This window comes from Aquarana catesbeiana, linkage group LG03 (assembly GCF_042186555.1).
Source record: "Aquarana catesbeiana isolate 2022-GZ linkage group LG03, ASM4218655v1, whole genome shotgun sequence".
In the NCBI taxonomy this organism is placed as follows: domain Eukaryota; kingdom Metazoa; phylum Chordata; class Amphibia; order Anura; family Ranidae; genus Aquarana; species Aquarana catesbeiana.
The window spans coordinates 645,339,486-645,354,838 of NC_133326.1; the positions used below are offsets into that span (position 1 = coordinate 645,339,486).

Below are 15,353 nucleotides of genomic sequence, written 5' to 3' on the forward strand. Positions count from 1 at the left end.
GGCCTTGCAAAAAGACACCGCCCGAAAGGCTTCCTTAACCCTGGACCAACACGCTTCCAGTATTCTTAATCAGTGACTGGGTTACAAATAAAGACAGTTCACCTTGAGCCTCATGTTGCCAGGTCCAGCAGAAGAAACCCAGGCAAAAAAACGAGGTAGAGTCCACTCTGGATTACAGGCAAGTGAAGAACGAGCGGCGCGTGCCAATCACTGATTGTTCTACCCAGGCTGCGTGATGACACAAAAGCTCTCTATGGTGTCAATGGGCCCGTGACTCACTTTCTCAACTCTAACGCATCTCAGTCTGCATGTAAGAAGCCGTCACTTATCTGCTGTTGAAAACACATTGCTCAGTCTCCTCAGAGACTCTCAAAAATTGCCAGTGCTGACTGTATTTCAAGTCATCGTGGCGGGGTATTGGGAAAAGTTTTCAATTAGCAATAATCACGCCTCAGTTGAACCTCATTGGCTATGATACTGCCACTGCGCAAAGCTAACCATATCAGTGCCTGCCAACATCTGCCCTTCCTTGGAGGAGAAATTGACATTGAGGAGAGACACATAAGTGTCATCCAGTGGGCCGCTGAGCATTCTGGGACTTGGCATGTTAATGAGACAGGGACGATGCCTAAGTGGGCATTGTTTACCCACTGAATAGTGTTAGCATTTGAAAGAACTAAGGAGAATCTAAAGGGACAGGGCCCTAGATGTCAGATGCGTTTCTCCCACAGCAGTCCTGAAAGGCCACTGGGAGCGTATGTGTTTGAACAGCTATGCTGCTGAGAAAAGACCAAGGTGGAAGGATTTGGGGCCTTTGTTGAAAGTTCGCTAGATAACATGCCTGAACTGGAGCCCAGGTAAGCTGCCATAGACAAGGGTTGTTGGGAAACAGTTGGTCAAGCAATCACCTTCAGCCACCTTTATTTCTGGCAGATTCCAGGAGCCTAGAAAGGGGGAAGTTAGGGCATTTCATCTCTCTGAGCCAGTGAGCATTCCCGGCAGATGTGCATAAAGACTGCCCTATTGGCAGCTCAAAGGCCTCATAGGTAAGTGAAAGGCACCGCCCGAACAGGGACTTGAACCCTGGACCCTCAGATTAAAAGTCTGATGCTCTACCGACTGAGCTATCCGGGCTCTCAAAGCTCCTCCTCCATAGCGGTCCAAGCTGCTTGAATCTTGACACGTATGGTGGAAAAAGACCATTCAGCCAAGGGGACCGGGTGCCTGAAAGCACAAGTATTTGGCTTGCCCAGGCTGGCCAATCGTCCTCTCCCGTTTAATTTTCTAGGACAGGTTGAAGATAAAAGGGAGAATCTAACCTGCAACCATGCAGATAGGGTCCAGTCCGGTACAGGTGGAGAACGCCTAAAGTTTCTGCCTTAGTTTTACCTACAGTTCAATGCTCTTTGACCGGAAACAAGGGCCTTGCAAAAAGACACCGCCCGAAAGGCTTCCTTAACCCTGGACCAACACGCTTCCAGTATTCTTAATCAGTGACTGGGTTACAAATAAAGACAGTTCACCTTGAGCCTCATGTTGCCAGGTCCAGCAGAAGAAACCCAGGCAAAAAAACGAGGTAGAGTCCACTCTGGATTACAGGCAAGTGAAGAACGAGCGGCGCGTGCCAATCACTGATTGTTCTACCCAGGCTGCGTGATGACACAAAAGCTCTCTATGGTGTCAATGGGCCCGTGACTCACTTTCTCAACTCTAACGCATCTCAGTCTGCATGTAAGAAGCCGTCACTTATCTGCTGTTGAAAACACATTGCTCAGTCTCCTCAGAGACTCTCAAAAATTGCCAGTGCTGACTGTATTTCAAGTCATCGTGGCGGGGTATTGGGAAAAGTTTTCAATTAGCAATAATCACGCCTCAGTTGAACCTCATTGGCTATGATACTGCCACTGCGCAAAGCTAACCAAATCAGTGCCTGCCAACATCTGCCCTTCCTTGGAGGAGAAACTGACATTGAGGAGAGACACATAAGTGTCATCCAGTGGGCCGCTGAGCATTCTGGGACTTGGCATGTTAATGAGACAGGGACGATGCCTAAGTGGGCATTGTTTACCCACTGAATAGTGTTAGCATTTGAAAGAACTAAGGAGAATCTAAAGGGACAGGGCCCTAGATGTCAGATGCGTTTCTCCCACAGCAGTCCTGAAAGGCCACTGGGAGCGTATGTGTTTGAACAGCTATGCTGCTGAGAAAAGACCAAGGTGGAAGGATTTGGGGCCTTTGTTGAAAGTTCGCTAGATAACATGCCTGAACTGGAGCCCAGGTAAGCTGCCATAGACAAGGGTTGTTGGGAAACAGTTGGTCAAGCAATCACCTTCAGCCACCTTTATTTCTGGCAGATTCCAGGAGCCTAGAAAGGGGGAAGTTAGGGCATTTCATCTCTCTGAGCCAGTGAGCATTCCCGGCAGATGTGCATAAAGACTGCCCTATTGGCAGCTCAAAGGCCTCATAGGTAAGTGAAAGGCACCGCCCGAACAGGGACTTGAACCCTGGACCCTCAGATTAAAAGTCTGATGCTCTACCGACTGAGCTATCCGGGCTCTCAAAGCTCCTCCTCCATAGCGGTCCAAGCTGCTTGAATCTTGACATGTATGGTGGAAAAAGACCATTCAGCCAAGGGGACCGGGTGCCTGAAAGCACAAGTATTTGGCTTGCCCAGGCTGGCCAATCGTCCTCTCCCGTTTAATTTTCTAGGACAGGTTGAAGATAAAAGGGAGAATCTAACCTGCAACCATGCAGATAGGGTCCAGTCCGGTACAGGTGGAGAACGCCTAAAGTTTCTGCCTTAGTTTTACCTACAGTTCAATGCTCTTTGACCGGAAACAAGGGCCTTGCAAAAAGACACCGCCCGAAAGGCTTCCTTAACCCTGAACCAACACGCTTCCAGTATTCTTAATCAGTGACTGGGTTACAAATAAAGACAGTTCACCTTGAGCCTCATGTTGCCAGGTCCAGCAGAAGAAACCCAGGCAAAAAAACGAGGTAGAGTCCACTCTGGATTACAGGCAAGTGAAGAACGAGCGGCGCGTGCCAATCACTGATTGTTCTACCCAGGCTGCGTGATGACACAAAAGCTCTCTATGGTGTCAATGGGCCCGTGACTCACTTTCTCAACTCTAACGCATCTCAGTCTGCATGTAAGAAGCCGTCACTTATCTGCTGTTGAAAACACATTGCTCAGTCTCCTCAGAGACTCTCAAAAATTGCCAGTGCTGACTGTATTTCAAGTCATCGTGGCGGGGTATTGGGAAAAGTTTTCAATTAGCAATAATCACGCCTCAGTTGAACCTCATTGGCTATGATACTGCCACTGCGCAAAGCTAACCAAATCAGTGCCTGCCAACATCTGCCCTTCCTTGGAGGAGAAATTGACATTGAGGAGAGACACATAAGTGTCATCCAGTGGGCCGCTGAGCATTCTGGGACTTGGCATGTTAATGAGACAGGGACGATGCCTAAGTGGGCATTGTTTACCCACTGAATAGTGTTAGCATTTGAAAGAACTAAGGAGAATCTAAAGGGACAGGGCCCTAGATGTCAGATGCGTTTCTCCCACAGCAGTCCTGAAAGGCCACTGGGAGCGTATGTGTTTGAACAGCTATGCTGCTGAGAAAAGACCAAGGTGGAAGGATTTGGGGCCTTTGTTGAAAGTTCGCTAGATAACATGCCTGAACTGGAGCCCAGGTAAGCTGCCATAGACAAGGGTTGTTGGGAAACAGTTGGTCAAGCAATCACCTTCAGCCACCTTTATTTCTGGCAGATTCCAGGAGCCTAGAAAGGGGGAAGTTAGGGCATTTCATCTCTCTGAGCCAGTGAGCATTCCCGGCAGATGTGCATAAAGACTGCCCTATTGGCAGCTCAAAGGCCTCATAGGTAAGTGAAAGGCACCGCCCGAACAGGGACTTGAACCCTGGACCCTCAGATTAAAAGTCTGATGCTCTACCGACTGAGCTATCCGGGCTCTCAAAGCTCCTCCTCCATAGCGGTCCAAGCTGCTTGAATCTTGACATGTATGGTGGAAAAAGACCATTCAGCCAAGGGGACCGGGTGCCTGAAAGCACAAGTATTTGGCTTGCCCAGGCTGGCCAATCGTCCTCTCCCGTTTAATTTTCTAGGACAGGTTGAAGATAAAAGGGAGAATCTAACCTGCAACCATGCAGATAGGGTCCAGTCCGGTACAGGTGGAGAACGCCTAAAGTTTCTGCCTTAGTTTTACCTACAGTTCAATGCTCTTTGACCGGAAACAAGGGCCTTGCAAAAAGACACCGCCCGAAAGGCTTCCTTAACCCTGGACCAACACGCTTCCAGTATTCTTAATCAGTGACTGGGTTACAAATAAAGACAGTTCACCTTGAGCCTCATGTTGCCAGGTCCAGCAGAAGAAACCCAGGCAAAAAAACGAGGTAGAGTCCACTCTGGATTACAGGCAAGTGAAGAACGAGCGGCGCGTGCCAATCACTGATTGTTCTACCCAGGCTGCGTGATGACACAAAAGCTCTCTATGGTGTCAATGGGCCCGTGACTCACTTTCTCAACTCTAACGCATCTCAGTCTGCATGTAAGAAGCCGTCACTTATCTGCTGTTGAAAACACATTGCTCAGTCTCCTCAGAGACTCTCAAAAATTGCCAGTGCTGACTGTATTTCAAGTCATCGTGGCGGGGTATTGGGAAAAGTTTTCAATTAGCAATAATCACGCCTCAGTTGAACCTCATTGGCTATGATACTGCCACTGCGCAAAGCTAACCAAATCAGTGCCTGCCAACATCTGCCCTTCCTTGGAGGAGAAATTGACATTGAGGAGAGACACATAAGTGTCATCCAGTGGGCCGCTGAGCATTCTGGGACTTGGCATGTTAATGAGACAGGGACGATGCCTAAGTGGGCATTGTTTACCCACTGAATAGTGTTAGCATTTGAAAGAACTAAGGAGAATCTAAAGGGACAGGGCCCTAGATGTCAGATGCGTTTCTCCCACAGCAGTCCTGAAAGGCCACTGGGAGCGTATGTGTTTGAACAGCTATGCTGCTGAGAAAAGACCAAGGTGGAAGGATTTGGGGCCTTTGTTGAAAGTTCGCTAGATAACATGCCTGAACTGGAGCCCAGGTAAGCTGCCATAGACAAGGGTTGTTGGGAAACAGTTGGTCAAGCAATCACCTTCAGCCACCTTTATTTCTGGCAGATTCCAGGAGCCTAGAAAGGGGGAAGTTAGGGCATTTCATCTCTCTGAGCCAGTGAGCATTCCCGGCAGATGTGCATAAAGACTGCCCTATTGGCAGCTCAAAGGCCTCATAGGTAAGTGAAAGGCACCGCCCGAACAGGGACTTGAACCCTGGACCCTCAGATTAAAAGTCTGATGCTCTACCGACTGAGCTATCCGGGCTCTCAAAGCCTCTCCATAGCGGTCCAAGCTGCTTGAATCTTGACACGTATGGTGGAAAAAGACCATTCAGCCAAGGGGACCGGGTGCCTGAAAGCACAAGTATTTGGCTTGCCCAGGCTGGCCAATCGTCCTCTCCCGTTTAATTTTCTAGGACAGGTTGAAGATAAAAGGGAGAATCTAACCTGCAACCATGCAGATAGGGTCCAGTCCGGTACAGGTGGAGAACGCCTAAAGTTTCTGCCTTAGTTTTACCTACAGTTCAATGCTCTTTGACCGGAAACAAGGGCCTTGCAAAAAGACACCGCCCGAAAGGCTTCCTTAACCCTGGACCAACACGCTTCCAGTATTCTTAATCAGTGACTGGGTTACAAATAAAGACAGTTCACCTTGAGCCTCATGTTGCCAGGTCCAGCAGAAGAAACCCAGGCAAAAAAACGAGGTAGAGTCCACTCTGGATTACAGGCAAGTGAAGAACGAGCGGCGCGTGCCAATCACTGATTGTTCTACCCAGGCTGCGTGATGACACAAAAGCTCTCTATGGTGTCAATGGGCCCGTGACTCACTTTCTCAACTCTAACGCATCTCAGTCTGCATGTAAGAAGCCGTCACTTATCTGCTGTTGAAAACACATTGCTCAGTCTCCTCAGAGACTCTCAAAAATTGCCAGTGCTGACTGTATTTCAAGTCATCGTGGCGGGGTATTGGGAAAAGTTTTCAATTAGCAATAATCACTCTCTATCGAAAAGCCAGTGGCGTGCAAAACACACCTCAAAAACTTCCACCCGGTGCCAAAAAAAAGTGCCCACACATAGAGAGTGAAACACAAAAACGTGCAACGGGTGTACAGAGTCCTCCACTAGGGAAGGACCTTACCCTGATCCCCCGGGGCGTTAGGCTCCAGACAGGGACTGAGGTACTCAGACAAAGGGTCCATCCGGCCGAAACCAGGCGGACCCCCACAACTGGAAGGACTGCCGAAGCAGACCAACCCAAGTACAGTGGGGCTCTCCCGAAGAGAGACCCCTCAAAGGAGAGGGCGAACCAAGCCAAAAGGCCTATGTCCACCCCCTCCCAAGACTTTCAGAGTAGGCCCGAGGACCCACACCCTACTCGCCACACAGTGACAAAACGTGTATACAAAGACAACCAAAAAAAAGACAAAAAGGTGACAAACAGGGGTAAAAGAAAGAGTGGGGAAGATAGTGAGATGGGAGAGTGAAAGTGGCCATTGTGCTATACAATGGCCGGCCCTCCGGCCAGGCATAAAAATTTCCCCTGGTCCTGGCCAAAAGGCCCGGCCCAAGAGGCAGGTGCGAAAAACGTGTGTTGTGGTGAAGTGACCATGGTGCCATAAAATCAAGTGCTTTCACACCGTGACTATACGGCACCCCTGAACTGCCACTTCAGGGGCACATTCACCACTGGCTTTTCGAAAAAGCCCTGACCACCCAGCCCAGACCACAGCAGACCCCACCACAGACAGGAAGGATATGGAGATCAGGAAGCCGGAAAGAGCCCTTTACCATCAGGCTCTGCCGTCGCTCCCATCACTCCTCCTAATTACATTCGGGAAGTACTTGCCACTCCCTCCCCCCCTTGCAAGGCAGGAGTAAGCGTTCTCTCCCAAATAACTGCCTGGAGCTAGATCCGCCCCAATCCAGGCCAGAAGGCCAGGGTCCCGACCCTCTGGTTCAGACCCCGTGGTTCTCCATCCCCATCAGAAGGCTTCCCTTTCGGCTACAAAGCGCTCCAGGTCACCTTCACTCCAGCAGGTTTTGCATAGCAACCGCAATCCCATCTCTATTTCGCCATAGATCAGGGACGGAAGCAAGCGCCACCTCCTGGAAACTGATAAGAATAGATACTACACTTGATCTTCGCCAAAAGGCCGAGAAGCAATTAGCAATAATCACGCCTCAGTTGAACCTCATTGGCTATGATACTGCCACTGCGTTCATTGCTTCTCGGCCTTTTGGCGAAGATCAGTGCCTGCCAACATCTGCCCTTCCTTGGAGGAGAAACTGACATTGAGGAGAGACACATAAGTGTCATCCAGTGGGCCGCTGAGCATTCTGGGACTTGGCATGTTAATGAGACAGGGACGATGCCTAAGTGGGCATTGTTTACCCACTGAATAGTGTTAGCATTTGAAAGAACTAAGGAGAATCTAAAGGGACAGGGCCCTAGATGTCAGATGCGTTTCTCCCACAGCAGTCCTGAAAGGCCACTGGGAGCGTATGTGTTTGAACAGCTATGCTGCTGAGAAAAGACCAAGGTGGAAGGATTTGGGGCCTTTGTTGAAAGTTCGCTAGATAACATGCCTGAACTGGAGCCCAGGTAAGCTGCCATAGACAAGGGTTGTTGGGAAACAGTTGGTCAAGCAATCACCTTCAGCCACCTTTATTTCTGGCAGATTCCAGGAGCCTAGAAAGGGGGAAGTTAGGGCATTTCATCTCTCTGAGCCAGTGAGCATTCCCGGCAGATGTGCATAAAGACTGCCCTATTGGCAGCTCAAAGGCCTCATAGGTAAGTGAAAGGCACCGCCCGAACAGGGACTTGAACCCTGGACCCTCAGATTAAAAGTCTGATGCTCTACCGACTGAGCTATCCGGGCTCTCAAAGCTCCTCCTCCATAGCGGTCCAAGCTGCTTGAATCTTGACATGTATGGTGGAAAAAGACCATTCAGCCAAGGGGACCGGGTGCCTGAAAGCACAAGTATTTGGCTTGCCCAGGCTGGCCAATCGTCCTCTCCCGTTTAATTTTCTAGGACAGGTTGAAGATAAAAGGGAGAATCTAACCTGCAACCATGCAGATAGGGTCCAGTCCGGTACAGGTGGAGAACGCCTAAAGTTTCTGCCTTAGTTTTACCTACAGTTCAATGCTCTTTGACCGGAAACAAGGGCCTTGCAAAAAGACACCGCCCGAAAGGCTTCCTTAACCCTGAACCAACACGCTTCCAGTATTCTTAATCAGTGACTGGGTTACAAATAAAGACAGTTCACCTTGAGCCTCATGTTGCCAGGTCCAGCAGAAGAAACCCAGGCAAAAAAACGAGGTAGAGTCCACTCTGGATTACAGGCAAGTGAAGAACGAGCGGCGCGTGCCAATCACTGATTGTTCTACCCAGGCTGCGTGATGACACAAAAGCTCTCTATGGTGTCAATGGGCCCGTGACTCACTTTCTCAACTCTAACGCATCTCAGTCTGCATGTAAGAAGCCGTCACTTATCTGCTGTTGAAAACACATTGCTCAGTCTCCTCAGAGACTCTCAAAAATTGCCAGTGCTGACTGTATTTCAAGTCATCGTGGCGGGGTATTGGGAAAAGTTTTCAATTAGCAATAATCACGCCTCAGTTGAACCTCATTGGCTATGATACTGCCACTGCGCAAAGCTAACCAAATCAGTGCCTGCCAACATCTGCCCTTCCTTGGAGGAGAAATTGACATTGAGGAGAGACACATAAGTGTCATCCAGTGGGCCGCTGAGCATTCTGGGACTTGGCATGTTAATGAGACAGGGACGATGCCTAAGTGGGCATTGTTTACCCACTGAATAGTGTTAGCATTTGAAAGAACTAAGGAGAATCTAAAGGGACAGGGCCCTAGATGTCAGATGCGTTTCTCCCACAGCAGTCCTGAAAGGCCACTGGGAGCGTATGTGTTTGAACAGCTATGCTGCTGAGAAAAGACCAAGGTGGAAGGATTTGGGGCCTTTGTTGAAAGTTCGCTAGATAACATGCCTGAACTGGAGCCCAGGTAAGCTGCCATAGACAAGGGTTGTTGGGAAACAGTTGGTCAAGCAATCACCTTCAGCCACCTTTATTTCTGGCAGATTCCAGGAGCCTAGAAAGGGGGAAGTTAGGGCATTTCATCTCTCTGAGCCAGTGAGCATTCCCGGCAGATGTGCATAAAGACTGCCCTATTGGCAGCTCAAAGGCCTCATAGGTAAGTGAAAGGCACCGCCCGAACAGGGACTTGAACCCTGGACCCTCAGATTAAAAGTCTGATGCTCTACCGACTGAGCTATCCGGGCTCTCAAAGCTCCTCCTCCATAGCGGTCCAAGCTGCTTGAATCTTGACATGTATGGTGGAAAAAGACCATTCAGCCAAGGGGACCGGGTGCCTGAAAGCACAAGTATTTGGCTTGCCCAGGCTGGCCAATCGTCCTCTCCCGTTTAATTTTCTAGGACAGGTTGAAGATAAAAGGGAGAATCTAACCTGCAACCATGCAGATAGGGTCCAGTCCGGTACAGGTGGAGAACGCCTAAAGTTTCTGCCTTAGTTTTACCTACAGTTCAATGCTCTTTGACCGGAAACAAGGGCCTTGCAAAAAGACACCGCCCGAAAGGCTTCCTTAACCCTGAACCAACACGCTTCCAGTATTCTTAATCAGTGACTGGGTTACAAATAAAGACAGTTCACCTTGAGCCTCATGTTGCCAGGTCCAGCAGAAGAAACCCAGGCAAAAAAACGAGGTAGAGTCCACTCTGGATTACAGGCAAGTGAAGAACGAGCGGCGCGTGCCAATCACTGATTGTTCTACCCAGGCTGCGTGATGACACAAAAGCTCTCTATGGTGTCAATGGGCCCGTGACTCACTTTCTCAACTCTAACGCATCTCAGTCTGCATGTAAGAAGCCGTCACTTATCTGCTGTTGAAAACACATTGCTCAGTCTCCTCAGAGACTCTCAAAAATTGCCAGTGCTGACTGTATTTCAAGTCATCGTGGCGGGGTATTGGGAAAAGTTTTCAATTAGCAATAATCACGCCTCAGTTGAACCTCATTGGCTATGATACTGCCACTGCGCAAAGCTAACCAAATCAGTGCCTGCCAACATCTGCCCTTCCTTGGAGGAGAAATTGACATTGAGGAGAGACACATAAGTGTCATCCAGTGGGCCGCTGAGCATTCTGGGACTTGGCATGTTAATGAGACAGGGACGATGCCTAAGTGGGCATTGTTTACCCACTGAATAGTGTTAGCATTTGAAAGAACTAAGGAGAATCTAAAGGGACAGGGCCCTAGATGTCAGATGCGTTTCTCCCACAGCAGTCCTGAAAGGCCACTGGGAGCGTATGTGTTTGAACAGCTATGCTGCTGAGAAAAGACCAAGGTGGAAGGATTTGGGGCCTTTGTTGAAAGTTCGCTAGATAACATGCCTGAACTGGAGCCCAGGTAAGCTGCCATAGACAAGGGTTGTTGGGAAACAGTTGGTCAAGCAATCACCTTCAGCCACCTTTATTTCTGGCAGATTCCAGGAGCCTAGAAAGGGGGAAGTTAGGGCATTTCATCTCTCTGAGCCAGTGAGCATTCCCGGCAGATGTGCATAAAGACTGCCCTATTGGCAGCTCAAAGGCCTCATAGGTAAGTGAAAGGCACCGCCCGAACAGGGACTTGAACCCTGGACCCTCAGATTAAAAGTCTGATGCTCTACCGACTGAGCTATCCGGGCTCTCAAAGCTCCTCCTCCATAGCGGTCCAAGCTGCTTGAATCTTGACACGTATGGTGGAAAAAGACCATTCAGCCAAGGGGACCGGGTGCCTGAAAGCACAAGTATTTGGCTTGCCCAGGCTGGCCAATCGTCCTCTCCCGTTTAATTTTCTAGGACAGGTTGAAGATAAAAGGGAGAATCTAACCTGCAACCATGCAGATAGGGTCCAGTCCGGTACAGGTGGAGAACGCCTAAAGTTTCTGCCTTAGTTTTACCTACAGTTCAATGCTCTTTGACCGGAAACAAGGGCCTTGCAAAAAGACACCGCCCGAAAGGCTTCCTTAACCCTGGACCAACACGCTTCCAGTATTCTTAATCAGTGACTGGGTTACAAATAAAGACAGTTCACCTTGAGCCTCATGTTGCCAGGTCCAGCAGAAGAAACCCAGGCAAAAAAACGAGGTAGAGTCCACTCTGGATTACAGGCAAGTGAAGAACGAGCGGCGCGTGCCAATCACTGATTGTTCTACCCAGGCTGCGTGATGACACAAAAGCTCTCTATGGTGTCAATGGGCCCGTGACTCACTTTCTCAATTCTAACGCATCTCAGTCTGCATGTAAGAAGCCGTCACTTATCTGCTGTTGAAAACACATTGCTCAGTCTCCTCAGAGACTCTCAAAAATTGCCAGTGCTGACTGTATTTCAAGTCATCGTGGCGGGGTATTGGGAAAAGTTTTCAATTAGCAATAATCACGCCTCACTCTATCAAAAAGCCAGTGGCGTGCAAAACACACCTCAAAAACTTCCACCCGGTGCCAAAAAAAAGTGCCCACACATAGAGAGTGAAACACAAAAACGTGCAACGGGTGTACAGAGTCCTCCACTAGGGAAGGACCTTACCCTGATCCCCCGGGGCGTTAGGCTCCAGACAGGGACTGAGGTACTCAGACAAAGGGTCCATCCGGCCGAAACCAGGCGGACCCCCACAACTGGAAGGACTGCCGAAGCAGACCAACCCAAGTACAGTGGGGCTCTCCCGAAGAGAGACCCCTCAAAGGAGAGGGCGAACCAAGCCAAAAGGCCTATGTCCACCTCCTCTCAAGACTTTCAGAGTAGGCCCGAGGACCCACACCCTACTCGCCACACAGTGATAAAACGTGTATACAAAGACAACCAAAAAAAAAGACAAAAAGGTGACAAACAGGGGTAAAAGAAAGAGTGGGGAAGATAGTGAGATGGGAGAGTGAAAGTGGCCATTGTGCTATACAATGGCCGGCCCTCCGGCCAGGCATAAAAATTTCCCCTGGTCCTGGCCAAAAGGCCCGGCCCAAGAGGCAGGTGCGAAAAACATGTGTTGTGGTGAAGTGACCATGGTGCCATAAAATCAAGTGCTTTCACACCGTGACTATACGGCACCCCTGAACTGCCACTTCAGGGGCACATTCACCACTGGCTTTTCGAAAAAGCCCTGACCACCCAGCCCAGACCACAGCAGACCCCACCACAGACAGGCAGGATATGGAGATCAGGAAGCCGGAAAGAGCCCTTTACCATCAGGCTCTGCCGTCGCTCCCATCACTCCTCCTAATTACATTCGGGAAGTACTTGCCACTCCCTCCCCCCCTTGCAAGGCAGGAGTAAGCGTTCTCTCCCAAATAACTGTCTGGAGCTAGATCCGCCCCAATCCAGGCCAGAAGACCAGGGTCCCGACCCTCTGGTTCAGACCCCGTGGTTCTCCATCCCCATCAGAAGGCTTCCTTTTCGGCTACAAACCGCTCCAGGTCACCTTCACTCCAGCAGGTTTTGCATAGCAACCGCAATCCCATCTCTATTTCGCCATAGATCAGGGACGGAAGCAAGCGCCACCTCCTGGAAACTGATAAGAATAGATACTACACTTGATCTTCACCAAAAGGCTGAGAAGCAATTAGCAATAATCACGCCTCAGTTGAACCTCATTGGCTATGATACTGCCACTGCGCAAAGCAATAATCACGCCTCAGTTGAACCTCATTGGCTATGATACTGCCACTGCGCAAAGCTAACCAAATCAGTGCCTGCCAACATCTGCCCTTCCTTGGAGGAGAAATTGACATTGAGGAGAGACACATAAGTGTCATCCAGTGGGCCGCTGAGCATTCTGGGACTTGGCATGTTAATGAGACAGGGACGATGCCTAAGTGGGCATTGTTTACCCACTGAATAGTGTTAGCATTTGAAAGAACTAAGGAGAATCTAAAGGGACAGGGCCCTAGATGTCAGATGCGTTTCTCCCACAGCAGTCCTGAAAGGCCACTGGGAGCGTATGTGTTTGAACAGCTATGCTGCTGAGAAAAGACCAAGGTGGAAGGATTTGGGGCCTTTGTTGAAAGTTCGCTAGATAACATGCCTGAACTGGAGCCCAGGTAAGCTGCCATAGACAAGGGTTGTTGGGAAACAGTTGGTCAAGCAATCACCTTCAGCCACCTTTATTTCTGGCAGATTCCAGGAGCCTAGAAAGGGGGAAGTTAGGACATTTCATCTCTCTGAGCCAGTGAGCATTCCCGGCAGATGTGCATAAAGACTGCCCTATTGGCAGCTCAAAGGCCTCATAGGTAAGTGAAAGGCACCGCCCGAACAGGGACTTGAACCCTGGACCCTCAGATTAAAAGTCTGATGCTCTACCGACTGAGCTATCCGGGCTCTCAAAGCTCCTCCTCCATAGCGGTCCAAGCTGCTTGAATCTTGACATGTATGGTGGAAAAAGACCATTCAGCCAAGGGGACCGGGTGCCTGAAAGCACAAGTATTTGGCTTGCCCAGGCTGGCCAATCGTCCTCTCCCGTTTAATTTTCTAGGACAGGTTGAAGATAAAAGGGAGAATCTAACCTGCAACCATGCAGATAGGGTCCAGTCCGGTACAGGTGGAGAACGCCTAAAGTTTCTGCCTTAGTTTTACCTACAGTTCAATGCTCTTTGACCGGAAACAAGGGCCTTGCAAAAAGACACCGCCCGAAAGGCTTCCTTAACCCTGGACCAACACGCTTCCAGTATTCTTAATCAGTGACTGGGTTACAAATAAAGACAGTTCACCTTGAGCCTCATGTTGCCAGGTCCAGCAGAAGAAACCCAGGCAAAAAAACGAGGTAGAGTCCACTCTGGATTACAGGCAAGTGAAGAACGAGCGGCGCGTGCCAATCACTGATTGTTCTACCCAGGCTGCGTGATGACACAAAAGCTCTCTATGGTGTCAATGGGCCCGTGACTCACTTTCTCAACTCTAACGCATCTCAGTCTGCATGTAAGAAGCCGTCACTTATCTGCTGTTGAAAACACATTGCTCAGTCTCCTCAGAGACTCTCAAAAATTGCCAGTGCTGACTGTATTTCAAGTCATCGTGGCGGGGTATTGGGAAAAGTTTTCAATTAGCAATAATCACGCCTCAGTTGAACCTCATTGGCTATGATACTGCCACTGCGCAAAGCTAACCAAATCAGTGCCTGCCAACATCTGCCCTTCCTTGGAGGAGAAACTGACATTGAGGAGAGACACATAAGTGTCATCCAGTGGGCCGCTGAGCATTCTGGGACTTGGCATGTTAATGAGACAGGGACGATGCCTAAGTGGGCATTGTTTACCCACTGAATAGTGTTAGCATTTGAAAGAACTAAGGAGAATCTAAAGGGACAGGGCCCTAGATGTCAGATGCGTTTCTCCCACAGCAGTCCTGAAAGGCCACTGGGAGCGTATGTGTTTGAACAGCTATGCTGCTGAGAAAAGACCAAGGTGGAAGGATTTGGGGCCTTTGTTGAAAGTTCGCTAGTTAACATGCCTGAACTGGAGCCCAGGTAAGCTGCCATAGACAAGGGTTGTTGGGAAACAGTTGGTCAAGCAATCACCTTCAGCCACCTTTATTTCTGGCAGATTCCAGGAGCCTAGAAAGGGGGAAGTTAGGGCATTTCATCTCTCTGAGCCAGTGAGCATTCCCGGCAGATGTGCATAAAGACTGCCCTATTGGCAGCTCAAAGGCCTCATAGGTAAGTGAAAGGCACCGCCCGAACAGGGACTTGAACCCTGGACCCTCAGATTAAAAGTCTGATGCTCTACCGACTGAGCTATCCGGGCTCTCAAAGCTCCTCCTCCATAGCGGTCCAAGCTGCTTGAATCTTGACATGTATGGTGGAAAAAGACCATTCAGCCAAGGGGACCGGGTGCCTGAAAGCACAAGTATTTGGCTTGCCCAGGCTGGCCAATCGTCCTCTCTCGTTTAATTTTCTAGGACAGGTTGAAGATAAAAGGGAGAATCTAACCTGCAACCATGCAGATAGGGTCCAGTCCGATACAGGTGGAGAACGCCTAAAGTTTCTGCCTTAGTTTTACCTACAGTTCAATGCTCTTTGACCGGAAACAAGGGCCTTGCAAAAAGACACCGCCCGAAAGGCTTCCTTAACCCTGAACCAACACGCTTCCAGTATTCTTAATCAGTGACTGGGTTACAAATAAAGACAGTTCACCTTGAGCCTCATGTTGCCAGGTCCAGC

At 49.5% G+C, this 15,353-nt stretch overlaps 17 non-coding genes and 3 pseudogenes across 17 annotated transcripts; all 20 read right to left on the minus strand.

Moving 5' to 3' along the window:
* Positions 1–354: 354 nt before the first annotated feature.
* LOC141135208 (U4 spliceosomal RNA) lies at positions 355–495 on the minus strand. Its single transcript, XR_012243491.1, has one exon. It is a non-coding gene; the product is annotated as a U4 spliceosomal RNA (small nuclear RNA).
* Positions 496–1,061: 566 nt separating this feature from the next.
* Positions 1,062–1,134, minus strand: TRNAK-UUU (transfer RNA lysine (anticodon UUU)). Its single transcript has one exon. It is a non-coding gene; the product is annotated as a tRNA-Lys (tRNA).
* Positions 1,135–1,775: 641 nt separating this feature from the next.
* On the minus strand, positions 1,776–1,916 carry LOC141135209 (U4 spliceosomal RNA). The gene has a single exon (XR_012243492.1). It is a non-coding gene; the product is annotated as a U4 spliceosomal RNA (small nuclear RNA).
* A 566-nt stretch (positions 1,917–2,482) lies between these two features.
* Positions 2,483–2,555, minus strand: TRNAK-UUU (transfer RNA lysine (anticodon UUU)). Its single transcript has one exon. It is a non-coding gene; the product is annotated as a tRNA-Lys (tRNA).
* A 641-nt stretch (positions 2,556–3,196) lies between these two features.
* On the minus strand, positions 3,197–3,337 carry LOC141135210 (U4 spliceosomal RNA). The gene has a single exon (XR_012243493.1). It is a non-coding gene; the product is annotated as a U4 spliceosomal RNA (small nuclear RNA).
* A 566-nt stretch (positions 3,338–3,903) lies between these two features.
* On the minus strand, positions 3,904–3,976 carry TRNAK-UUU (transfer RNA lysine (anticodon UUU)). Its single transcript has one exon. It is a non-coding gene; the product is annotated as a tRNA-Lys (tRNA).
* Positions 3,977–4,617: 641 nt separating this feature from the next.
* Positions 4,618–4,758, minus strand: LOC141135211 (U4 spliceosomal RNA). The gene has a single exon (XR_012243494.1). It is a non-coding gene; the product is annotated as a U4 spliceosomal RNA (small nuclear RNA).
* A 566-nt stretch (positions 4,759–5,324) lies between these two features.
* Positions 5,325–5,397, minus strand: TRNAK-UUU (transfer RNA lysine (anticodon UUU)). Its single transcript has one exon. It is a non-coding gene; the product is annotated as a tRNA-Lys (tRNA).
* Positions 5,398–6,035: 638 nt separating this feature from the next.
* On the minus strand, positions 6,036–6,159 carry LOC141135689 (U4 spliceosomal RNA; annotated as a pseudogene).
* A 1,133-nt stretch (positions 6,160–7,292) lies between these two features.
* On the minus strand, positions 7,293–7,359 carry LOC141135720 (U4 spliceosomal RNA; annotated as a pseudogene).
* Positions 7,360–7,938: 579 nt separating this feature from the next.
* TRNAK-UUU (transfer RNA lysine (anticodon UUU)) lies at positions 7,939–8,011 on the minus strand. Its single transcript has one exon. It is a non-coding gene; the product is annotated as a tRNA-Lys (tRNA).
* A 641-nt stretch (positions 8,012–8,652) lies between these two features.
* On the minus strand, positions 8,653–8,793 carry LOC141135212 (U4 spliceosomal RNA). The gene has a single exon (XR_012243495.1). It is a non-coding gene; the product is annotated as a U4 spliceosomal RNA (small nuclear RNA).
* A 566-nt stretch (positions 8,794–9,359) lies between these two features.
* Positions 9,360–9,432, minus strand: TRNAK-UUU (transfer RNA lysine (anticodon UUU)). The gene has a single exon. It is a non-coding gene; the product is annotated as a tRNA-Lys (tRNA).
* Positions 9,433–10,073: 641 nt separating this feature from the next.
* LOC141135213 (U4 spliceosomal RNA) lies at positions 10,074–10,214 on the minus strand. The gene has a single exon (XR_012243496.1). It is a non-coding gene; the product is annotated as a U4 spliceosomal RNA (small nuclear RNA).
* A 566-nt stretch (positions 10,215–10,780) lies between these two features.
* On the minus strand, positions 10,781–10,853 carry TRNAK-UUU (transfer RNA lysine (anticodon UUU)). Its single transcript has one exon. It is a non-coding gene; the product is annotated as a tRNA-Lys (tRNA).
* A 641-nt stretch (positions 10,854–11,494) lies between these two features.
* Positions 11,495–11,637, minus strand: LOC141135298 (U4 spliceosomal RNA). The gene has a single exon (XR_012243569.1). It is a non-coding gene; the product is annotated as a U4 spliceosomal RNA (small nuclear RNA).
* A 1,120-nt stretch (positions 11,638–12,757) lies between these two features.
* LOC141135493 (U4 spliceosomal RNA) lies at positions 12,758–12,822 on the minus strand (annotated as a pseudogene).
* A 621-nt stretch (positions 12,823–13,443) lies between these two features.
* On the minus strand, positions 13,444–13,516 carry TRNAK-UUU (transfer RNA lysine (anticodon UUU)). Its single transcript has one exon. It is a non-coding gene; the product is annotated as a tRNA-Lys (tRNA).
* A 641-nt stretch (positions 13,517–14,157) lies between these two features.
* On the minus strand, positions 14,158–14,298 carry LOC141135214 (U4 spliceosomal RNA). Its single transcript, XR_012243497.1, has one exon. It is a non-coding gene; the product is annotated as a U4 spliceosomal RNA (small nuclear RNA).
* Positions 14,299–14,864: 566 nt separating this feature from the next.
* On the minus strand, positions 14,865–14,937 carry TRNAK-UUU (transfer RNA lysine (anticodon UUU)). The gene has a single exon. It is a non-coding gene; the product is annotated as a tRNA-Lys (tRNA).
* Positions 14,938–15,353: the final 416 nt, after the last annotated feature.